This window comes from Diorhabda sublineata, chromosome 1 (genome assembly GCF_026230105.1).
Source record: "Diorhabda sublineata isolate icDioSubl1.1 chromosome 1, icDioSubl1.1, whole genome shotgun sequence".
NCBI lineage: Eukaryota > Metazoa > Arthropoda > Insecta > Coleoptera > Chrysomelidae > Diorhabda > Diorhabda sublineata.
In genome coordinates, this window is record NC_079474.1 from 26,509,618 (window position 1) to 26,521,954 (window position 12,337).

At 33.0% G+C, this 12,337-nt stretch overlaps 1 protein-coding gene across 6 annotated transcripts in view; it reads left to right on the forward strand.

The window, feature by feature from the left end:
- The window catches only part of LOC130448965 (CUGBP Elav-like family member 4), a 1,535,225-nt gene that overhangs the window by 1,354,655 nt on the left and 168,233 nt on the right, over positions 1–12,337 (forward strand). The window contains exon 3 of one of the 6 annotated variants that reach the window (XM_056786865.1): positions 659–723. The exons of the other annotated variants lie outside the window; for them this stretch is intronic. The gene's annotated coding sequence lies outside the window, so the exon portion shown is untranslated. The remainder of the gene's footprint in view (positions 1–658; positions 724–12,337) is intronic. 6 annotated transcript variants of the gene reach the window in all.

A 12,337-nucleotide genomic window follows, 5' to 3' on the forward strand; every position in this document is an offset into this window, starting at 1 on the left:
ACCTTGACAGTGGATAGTCTAAGCTCGCTTCGGATGACTAGTCGATTAATCAAGTCGACTCAGATGTATCCGATTCGGTTAGTCTAGGTTCTTTTCTTGGTCACATACCGACATAAGAAACAGCCCCATAAATCATTGAACGTTTTTCTTGTTTATGTAATACGTAAATGTTATACGAATATTTTCATGACGTCTGTTTTATGGTGAAACCGCTTGTTCTGAATGTCTTGATCATTGAGATTATCGGTTCTTTTAAGGTTGCGTTTGAACTTGTGAACATCCTGCTATTTCTTAAGTCAATCCTCCAGCTTGACAGTATTTTTTGTGATTCAAAAACAATCATTTATTCATGATTAATATGATTTTTAACAAATTTAAGTTTTTTTTTTCAAACGTATTATATATTTTATGAGATCAGAATAACATTTATATAGTCCATGCAATTGAAATTGTGGAATTTCCGTTTCAAAATAATTCAGAAAACTTGCAATGTATAAATCTAGACAAAAATTATCATACATTATTGTAATTTGTATAGTTTTAACGTTTTTGGGTGATATTTTAAATTATAAATATCTGGTATCCATAAATTGGGCTCAGACAGTACCTGACATACACCCAAAAATTGACGCCGCTGCTAGATCTGTTCTGATTACAGAGTTCGATATGCCACACACGACCAGTGGCGGCGTCTGCCTGAAGTAGGGGCGTTATAGCGGCAAGGTAACGAGAAGATAGCTAGCTATTGGTCAAGTAAGACCTTTGGTCCTCTGTCCTTGTTTGTGGCGTTGTGACAGTGTTGTGCGTATTAGAAAAATGTTGTAGTGCGGGGTGGTATACTGTATTCCTAAGATAAGAAAGAACAAATAATAAATTAAATAGACAACCTTAAATCACTGAACTAAGTTTGGACGTAGGAACCAAATCGACCAAAAATTTCTCTCATTTTCTTTACCAATAAGAGAATGTAGATTGTAGTCTAATAATAATATTTTTATTGTACTTAAAATGATATCCTCTTGAATTGCATAAATAAAGTCTCCTTACTTATATCTTATACTTCAACACCAAAATACTGAGTCGACAGCTTCACAACATGACTAGCTAAATTTCTAGTAACTCCTTCAATATTATAACATAAGAAAATTGACCATTTCACTTAGAAGGAGTATTGTGTGAAATTGTTGAAAATCCTATCTTATAACATTTTCGTTCATCTTATAATTATAGGGACTTTTTTTTCTATTTATTTATTAAACTGGTATTACAAATTCAGTTGAATCTCTTAAAATTGTTAACATTGTTGTTTATGACAAACTCAAAAATGTGCAGTTCAAAGTTTAATGGCTGCTTTCTCCCAGTTCTCATTAGCAATAAATAAAGATACTAATTTTAATGACAGATTTATTTAGTTACCTGTAGATTTGTTCAGACATATTAATTTTTCTACAGTTCACCTTAAAGACGAGGCCATCGGCATTTAACTCAATAGAGATTTACAGTGTCTTGAAGCTCGTGATTTGTAATGAAGTGCTGCTACCGGGCAAGTTACAATTTCTTGAAAGTGATAGTCACTAAGTGCTGATTTAGGTTGTAACTTGGATAGTTGAACATATCTCCCTTGAGGCTCTTCTGATACATCGGCACAATGCGGACATACAATCTTATGAACCAAAATCACTCCAGATAAAAGCATAGTATACTTCCTATGTTATATTCGTTCTTTGTTTCATGAAAGCAACAAGAAGTACACATATTTTTTCCAAAATACCACATTGCTTGTTTTCCTTTTCCTTCTCTTCTCCTGCCATGTAGATAGCTTTGTCTAAAAATTCACATAGTTTCCCTATCCGCCCAGCAGCAAATCACAACGGGCGCCCCTCTCTCTATCTGATCTTTAAACTTTGTTCGAACTTTTGGAAGTGTATGTGCTTCTACTACTTCTGCTATTCCTTCTTCTCTGAATTATTAGCCAGGATCTAATAACATCTCCAGTCTAAATAGTGTGTGGGTAACTTTTGCAATGTTATACCATGTGGGACACTGTCTAATTTCATTCGCTTCATTCTATGGTTGCAATTTAATTTTTTTGTCACAAAGTTTTGAATATTTGAAGAACGTGATATTTCTAGAAATTGTTCAATAATAGTGAAACTTCATGTCGTCAGTTAACCATTTTTCAACAGCGACAATCTTTTGTTCTTAATCATATAATGGAGCTGTTTGATTTTCCGTCAATTTCCTACACACTGCCGCTGTCATTCACTTGTTATATTATAATTATAGTTTATAGTGAGGTAGTGGTGCAATCGTACTATGTGCACACTACTACCACTGTGGAATGTATCTTAGAAACGAAAAGAAATTAGAGGAAAACAGTACTTGTAAATGAACAAGTTGATTCATCAAGTTTATGGTGGTTCAAAATATACTTATTGTTTATTAAATAATTTATATGATACAAAGGCTTGAAAGAATATGATCTTATTGCACCTCAGTATGATAATATTGAAAATGGAGAAATTTTAGGTTGAAAATGATGCCACCAAACCTAGCAAGTACTTTCATATTAGTAATTGAAATAGCTTATGAGATAATTTTCACTTAGGAGAACAGTTTCTATTTTTCAGGTTCATACGAAATAATAATATGAAATTATTACAACAAATGTACTCTACAGAAGTTTATTTTTATGATGGATGGAATAAAATGTTCCTGAAAATTAGTTACGCCCTGTAGTGCGTTGTTTCCTGCAGCAATGGTCGTTCGATGTATGTCTAGACGTTGTGTAACTCTGAATGTATAGTGCAAAGTTTAATGTTTTCAATCAGCCATGTACAGCTCAATGTCATAAATGATTGAGTATATATTCTCACTAAAATAAGTTTTGTTATCAGTTAAAATCATATTTGAATATATAATATAATAAAAAACCAAGAAACAATTCAAACCTATATTTAGAAGCATTTTGCATAAATGCTCTAAATGAATTTTAATTCTCAAATTATAAAAAACAAATGCGGATAATCAAATGATAAAACAATCTATTATTGATGATTCTTTTTCTCAAATGTTCAAGCTCAACATTTTATGGTTATTGCAAACGTTTTATATATTTTTCCAAATAATTTTAGACATAATGAATGAATCTTTTCTTTACACTCGAGAACGTTTTTTGTTCAAGCATTCTTTCACGGTCCGGCTCAGTTTTGAATGAATCATAATACGATATGTTCAAATTGAAATTTCAAATATTTCACAAGCATTCAATTTCGTCATTCGTCAAGCTGGACATTATGCAAGACAATCTGTAGCATGCCACTATTCCTACTGACGCAAGTTTTGGGAAACAGGCATCAAACTCACATGACAATAATAAGATTTAGTCGAGGTTCCAAATTCTACTACTCCAATACTGAAGAGCTACTGCCGTACAGTCTAAGATAGTTTTTGTTTATATTTTTATATATTTATTTATATTATTATTTGTTTATTCAGTTGTAATCACAGAACACCATTTGATGGACATTGACAAATTTTGTTATGGGCTCTATTATGGTTTGACGGAAATATCCTAAAAGGGTTATACTAGAGACGGTTCAAATCTTATTTGGAAAACATATTGGAAAGTGTCTTCCTAAAAAGATAGATTACCAAAATATGTAAGACATACAACAACAGCTGAAAACAAATTGCGATAATTTGGATCAATATTTTTAAAAACATCCATTGAGAGTGTGCAACTATAATTTGTCAGTATTCATTTTTTCGATTTAATTATGATCGTTAATTGGATTCTAATTTACAGGTTTGATCAAATAGAGGCTCATTTTTCATATGCTTCGCACTTTTTTGAAATATCTATAGATAAATTTGGAAAAAACTATAAATATAGAATTATCTATGTCTTTGTTATGATAATCGTTAGGATTTAAATATTTATACAGGAAAAGAAGCAAATATCAATTTAATTTGTAGATTGATGGATTTTTCTTATACTGTACAGGTATTTTTCTGGATATGAACTTTTAATTTTCCAATTTTATAAGCTATTATCAAGAATTAGGAATGTCATTTGCTTGTTATTCTAAGAAGTGATTTTATTCTGTGCTTCAATTGGCTCTAAATCAATAGAAATCACCGACTATGTCCAATCCGAAAGTTCATTTCTCCATAAATTTTATTTTTTCCTGGTACCCTTCCCCAATAGTCAAATAGTCGAAACAGAATGCTATAGATTGGAGTTTAAATATCTTCAGAACCAAATTGGTAGATATGATAGATTGGCAATGAAAAATCTAATTTTATTTTCTCCTTCAATCTCTGCTGAATTTTTTAATGACTATATAGAATATTTGGTTTATTTTGAGTTTATTTATATAATAAGTTTTTTATGATACGAAATCGAACAAAATAATAAAATCGATTTTCTTGATGTCATATTATATGAAATTAACAATAACAGAACAAAAAAAGAATGGTATATGAAACCAAATTGGACATCAAGATATTTGAATTGCAATTCATGTCATTCTATGTCACAAAAAAGATTAGTAATATTAAGTTTTACTGATAGATCTATCCAACTATGATATTAGTATATGTCATAAAGGACATAGTACATTATCCAAATATTTCACTAAACTGAAATATAGATGACCAAAACACAAGAGAAGTGATATTATATATTATGTAGTATTTATAAAATAGACTAATAGATCATTAATACATAAATTCAATTATAAATTTCGAAAATTCTTGTAACGGAATCTAATACACAAAAAAGAGAATTTTTAGAAATAGTTTACATTTATAAGAACGAAAAGGTATAAATGATAAAAAAGAACCAAATAATGTAAGTAAAATTTACAGCTCTATTTTGTAAATTCTAATACAAATAATTTAATTTATGAAGTACATATTTGAGATGTAAAAACTAAGGAAAAATTAATCTTTTAATTCAGTCATACTCTATTTCTAGATTAAACATAAAAAATACCTTCATTCTTGCAGTCCTGTTAACAAAATCCTCCAAAGGAACAAGTTATTGCTGGATTTCTCCATAAATGCCTATTAATACTCTGATGGTATAGAGTAATAATTTATATCCATATCCACTTTACTGCAAAAGAATGACTATGAGTAAATAGTTTCTTATTAACTTCTATATTCGAAAAAAAAACCTAACCTGTATCTTTAATTGCCGTTTTAGTTTATGGAAACACTGTTGACTATATTGGTCGGCATGTTCTTATTATCCTACTGTTCAAAAAAATGTTTGTCAACTACATATTCACATCTACTGTCAGTTCTATTGAGGTCAAAACAAAATTATTCATCTGTACAATTGTTCAGTTAACACGCGTTGAAACAATTTATACCTGTCGAGACCTCCGCTTTACTCCGTTTACATTTATAGTATTAAACTTAATTCTCACCTTGCTATTTCTATTCCCTAATTATCAATGCTTCGCAGCTCCTTTAAATCGTTTGCAATATAAGCAAAGTACAAAGTGACCTTCCCTAATAATTAGCAGTGTATAATGAATGTTTTCAGGATGGGAATATATTTACAGAATCAATACCACTGTACGAGGATGGTCCCAGAAGTACCTGATTCAACAAAGAAAACAGTTGAAATTTGTAAGATGATATACAGTTAAAAATCGTAAATCCGGAATTCTAATACGCGGAATATTTAAAATCCGGACTAATTCGTTCGTATTGTAATTTTTAGCTTCTGCGTTTGACACTAGATGGCGCCGCCATACATAACGATACCAAGAATAATAAGCTTATAAACTATTTGATCTCCTTATTATTATAATTATTTTATAAATGTGTTTTAGTGCAGTATTAAACGCGATTTTATGCATACCTCACCCTTTATTTGCATTATTATGTAATGCGATATGATTCGTCGTTAGCGCGATAGATGGCGCCACCATAAATGTATTCAAATGTTCGTATGATTCAAAATACAGAAATACATATTTACGATGTTGTACTATATTTCACAACATAATCTCCATACACATTTCCCAGCGATGTTCGATAAGTTCAATACCTTTTTTATAATAAGAATCTTCAAGCTCCTTAAACTAGTCATTAACTGCCGACATCACCTCTTCATTGCTAGAAAATCTTTGACCACCGAGCCATTACTTCAAGTTAAAACAAAAAATAATCTTAGGGGCTAAATATAACGAATAGAGTGTATGAGGTAGCAACTTAAACTTTAGTTCATTTATTTTGGGCACTGCAATAACATGTATGTAAGCTGGTTGCATTATAGTGTTGAAAGAACACTTTTTTCTTAGCCAAATGCGAACGTTTTGCTTGATTTCTTTCCAATAGTTTCCATAATACTAGCTGTTGACAGTTTTTTTCTTTTTCAAGATAGTCAATGAAAATAATCCCACATGCATTCTAAAAAACTGACGCTTGCAGATGGAACGATCTTTGCCTTTTTTGGAGCCGGCTCTCTCTTCTCAATCCATTGTCTTGATTGTTCCTTTGTTTCGGGTGAGAAGTGATGGACCCACGTTTTATCCATAGTTATGAAACTGCGCTAAAAATTCGGCTTAATTTCTATGAAACATTGCTAAACACTCGATGGAAAAATCAGCTAACGCGGCAATCATCTTGCGCACAGCTTTCTCATGTCAAAATTTTCGATTAATTTGCGATGTAATGCACTTTTTGGAATGTCTATAATATCTACTAGCTCTCACACTTTCAGTCGACGATCACCCAGTACCGCTTTGTGTATTTTCTTCAACATTTCTGGAGTCGTCATCTCATTTGGTCGTCCACTGCGATGCTGGTCTTTGCAGGTCGTATGGCATCGTTTAAACTCTACTATCCAATATTTTACTTTTGATAACGAAGGAGCAGTCTTGCCCACAGTAGAATTTAGTTCAGCTTTTATATTGGTTGGGTAAACGCCTTTGAAATAGATGTTTTGTATCACATAAGAATGACCAATTTTTTCCATGTTTACAAATTCACTGAAAACGTTAACTATTGATAGCTGCCAAACAAAGACTAAACAACGTGGCGTCTTCAAACTTTTTCAAGCAACTACCGCCATCTCTAGGTCAGGCCAGGTACTTCTGGGACCTCATACGTTACTTTTAATTGAATGAATATACAATGTACTGCTGAATTTCAATACTTTTCTAGGAATTGAAAGTTTTTCCTGATTTTTGAATATAATTATCATTAAAAGTGAATTTACTTGGAGAATATTTATATTTTGAGAAATATTGTCATAATTATGTGAGGATAACAGTGATAATGTTTTTAACTGTTAACAAAAGATATTTGAGTGTTAATATCTAAATTGGGTTGTACATTTAGGCGTTTTAGTAAAATTAGGCGCCACCGCCTGGTAAGTACTATCTTTAATGTAATGCCGCGTATGTTACAACGCAACTACTGAGCACTGCCATTTACCTTTCTCCTATTCCCTCACCTTTGTATATACAATAAATACACGATAATACATACAAATGTTATTTACACATCAATGTTACGTAAAAGTCGGAGAATTATTAGTGTAAAAAACAGAGACGTGAAATTTTATGTTGGATGTATGGACATAGGTATTCGTTATCAATTAAAGAAATTTTTCTCTTTAACATCTTAATTGCAACCTACTGAATTTCTTTTCCCAATGTGAAGCGAAGTTGTGTGTGATGTCGCATATATTTTCTTTTATTTAGTAGAGGGAAATAAGACAATGTCTCCAACATTGCAGACATACTAAAGTACACGTTGATTGGTATAACATAAAGAGTATTGTTTTAATTGTTCCTCTTTCGATTTTTCATTGTGTGCTAATCGATAAAACTAAAATGGAGTCATAATTTTCAAAATTTTATGATTTCTTATTAGGTGTTCACGAAATTTGAATTTGAGACTAGAGATTGTTCGGAAAACATTGAAAATATTCCTGATTTCCAATATGATATTAATATCACAAGAATTGTCATCATTTTTCAGTTTTAACCATATTAAGCGAGCTATTCTCAATTGCAAACTGCATTACTGTTATTCCATTATCAGAAAATAACAATGAAAATCCATTATGAACTGAAAACGATCCAATATGATTCTGGGACGCGAAAGTAACTGCAGAAAATCAAGTAACGAATAATATAATTTGAGGATAATAGTTGCAGAATTGTTTGAAATAAAGTAATTCTTAATTTAATTTTCAGTGAAATAATGATCTATTAAGAAAACTGAACACATTTGGAATGAATAAAATGCCTCTAAAATGAAAATATAAAACTCTCCGATTCGATACGTTCGATACATCATAAATTTATGTTATTTGAAATGGAAATTATACTGAACGATAAACTGTAACAATCAACATAGATGGTTGAGAGAAAAGGAATTGTTGAGATTCAGAATATTGTGTATCCTCAATATTTTGGCCTTCGTCTGTGACTAAAAAAAAAAAATTAGAGCTGGAAGTCGTTACAGGGTTGCTGAAACTTCCATTGGTCAAACTACAGGTATTATTACATATAGAATTATAAATTGATAGTAGAGATGACATAGGGCACATAGTTGCGCTGCGTTACTGCTGCGGACTGCAGTTGACTCCTAGACTTCGACGAGTGAACAAGTGTGACAGTGAAGTGAAGTGAAAGCGGATTCAGGTAGTCAGGTGAGACACTGATAAAACTTTCCTTTCTTTTTCAGCAGGTAGCTGTGCTTTGACACAGCCTTCTATTTATAATGAATTGAACACTTCTGCATGAAAGAATTGTGTTTTCAACACAAATTTGATTGTGCGGAATTTCTCCGTTTTAAAAATAGCCGTACTTCTCAGTACGGCTTAACATTTTATTTTTAGATAATTTCCAGGTACTCCAGAAAAATTGGAAAACCAAGACAGAAATTAACAGGCATGGAGCCTGAGAGCTCCAAGAATAGGGAAAAACCCTACGACAGAGGATCGTCTGCCGAAAAACCGAGACAAAGCAAAGATACCAAAATTAAACGACTAGAAGAAGAAAAAATCATTGAGTGTTCAAAAATGATAAGTGAATATCAATTATTGACAAAGACGTTGACCCAACAAATTAAATCACTCGAAGAGAGAATTAAAGATTATGAAGAGAGAGAGACTGAAAAAAATCAGCTTATTGTGACCTTAAAGGATTATACCTATGAACTGAAAGTCGAGAACGAAGCATTTGCAAAAAAATAGAAGAGATGGAAAGGAACCCAACTACAGGAGGAGTAGATAATACGAAAACTCCGAAAACTCAGAAGAAATTGAACGAAGAACCACAAAATGAAGACTGCCCTATGGAAGGAGACTTCACGGAAGTGAAGAAGAAAAAAAAAGGAAAAAAGCAGATAAACAATCCTCAGACGAAGAAGAAAAAACATCAACGGACAATCAAATCCAAGAAGAATTGGAGAAGATAAAACGTGATGAACAAAGGAAACAGACAAAACCGGAGAGAAGGCCACCTCCGATAATTCTAAAATCCCCACTCATGTGGACTGCACTACGCAAACAGCTAGTGCAAAGAAAAATCGATGCCCAGTGTAAAATGGGAATACACACGGGCAAAATAACGACGGCGACTAAAGACGACTTTAACAAGATGAAGATTGAGTGGTATACATACCTACTCAATGAAGAAAAGGAGAAGAAGCTCGTCATAAAAGGACTTGCTGTTAACACCCCAGTGTCGGAGGTAGAGGAAGAATTGAAGGAAAATGGACTTAGACCGAAGAAAGTATGGCAGTTGACAAGCCGTACACAAAGAAATCAGGACAACACACGAAAACTACTACCTATATACATGGTAGTAATAGAACCGAAAGAAGAACCAACTTATAAGAAGTTGAGATACCTCTGCCACACAAAAATAAGTGTGGTAGAACAAAAAAGGCACGACGGACCTGTACAATGTTATAGGTGTCAGGGATTCCATCACGGACAAAGCACGTGCAACATGGACGTGCACTGCGTGAGATGCGCGGGAGCGCATAGAGCGGCGGAATGCACGCTCAGCAAGACGGAAAAACCGAATTGCAAGAACTGCGGAGGAGAACACCCCGCAAACTACAAGGGGTGCCCTAAACACCCGAAAAAGATGGAGAACAACCAAGCAAGGAACACCACGCAAACAGGACGCACTTACGCACAAGTTGCGAAGAAAACAACAAAGACAGAAGAAAAAACACCGGAGCTACTGAGTATGTTGCAAAATATGCAGATACTCATAGCAACACTCATTGCCCAACAAAAATAAACCACAAGAGGACACCCCCCGACACGGTAATTCTGCGTTTCATAAGTAAATGCAGAGTTATACATCGGGGACAGCTATAGAGAAGGCGAAGGACCACTCGGATTAGATCTTTTCCTATCGGCAGGAGGTAGGAAGAGGTTTACCCGAGGCCACGAAACACACACACACGAAGACGTCCAGAACAAGAAGCCAAGAGTGTATAGCCAACAGGCTAATCTCTTTAATAAAAAGATAAGACATCCCAGAATCTCCCATATACCTAAGGGGAGAGGAGGGATTCTACACGCGAAACTGCGACGTGAAAGAGGATGAGGACCTGTCGGAATTGACAGGGGGTGGTAGGAATGTTCTTCTTCGCACCCACTCGTGGATTTATCCGGGGGTGGATGCCTAGAGGGACGGGCTCGTCTCAAGGGAAATGTGTGTGTGTATAGGGCACATACATGCATGCATACACATGAGCTGCAGGCTATCGCTATAGATATGCCACTTGAAGCATTTTTTTTGCTCTCATCCTTTGTCTTTTCTATAGTTATTGTTTCACCGACTCATATTTGTTCAAAAAGATCTGCACATAGACGACTAATTGACAAAAATTTCATTAGATTCGTAATTTGACATTGATACAAATTAGGTATCAAATTAAATTGATAATTCGAGATATTTATCTTCAGAATTGTTTGTATGTTGCATTTCAAATTTCTAAAAGCATTTCATCAAGGTCCTTGTTATACCAGTCTAAGGAGCAGCTTCTGTTTCATACTTTTATTGAATAATTGGCAAATTGTTGACTATGAAACCTCAACAATCATCGATAGTTTTATTTTGATATTTGAGACAGAAATCCTGAAATGGATCTCTTATTATCACATTCAATCTATGAAATTAATAAACAGGCATCTGGAAATAATCAAATAATTTTGTTCGGCTTTCCTTAATTCGATGAGAATAGAGTTGAAATGAGATGAGAGTAAATTAACTAGGAAAACGCATCTTTTACACCTTGAAGAAGGAATTTAACTACATTGAAGACAATGATAGATTCAAATTATGCGAATTGATATTCTAAAAAACAGAATATAAAGCAATCTTTATATTAAGATTACTTTTCTGCTCTATATCACGGGTCCTCAGTTTAAACAATGACAAAGCAACAAAGCAAGAGACCAAAGATGCAAAGAAAACTTCCAACGAGTGGCTTGTAAGGTAGAAAGCGATTCGTCATTATATGTAGTTTATGAAAATCGAATTTTCTCATCTATCTCCAATAATATGAAGTGGGATGCAGGTTTTAATATATCGAGGAGTTTGATAACCTGACTATACTGATCAACGTAGGGCATCAATTTGCAATATTATACTATTCGGTATAGAACTGATACTCAAATTGAACGAACAATCAATTTCACCACTAGCTTCTTGACAAATCTCAAATCGAAGAGATGAATAAGGTACTAAAAATTTGATTCATTCAATTTTCCAATTTTATGTAAATTGCTAAAATATGCAATAATATATTTATTCAATAAAATAGAAGATAACAGAATGCAAGAGTTTTCTAGTTTAAAATGAATTTTCTACCTTTATATTCGCTGTAGATCGAATAATGAAACTTATCTTGAGAATGCTGGGATTTAAATCATGTCTAGTGGTTGGTCTCTGCTGTGGGGATCTAGCGGTGGGTTAACAATTTGTTTTATTTCGGCCCCGTCGTCTAGCAGCTGTGGAGTCACAGGAAAAATTGAATAATAAAACGGATATTCGGATGTGAACAACTAAGGAAATAACTATGGGCTAAAGCTTATCTTTGTAAATAGGAGCTATATTTTAATACATATAAAAACTGAACTCATATCTCTGAACTGAAAAATGACAAAAATTTTATTTATACTGTTCTTCAAAGACACATAAAAGAGAAATATCCTCAAAAATAATGGATGTTTCAACTCGAAATTTTCTACAAATAAATAAGAAATAGAAGATATATTGTCATTATATTTACATCTAGAAAAATCTGGATGATTTTAAAACTAAAAAGAAAACAGATA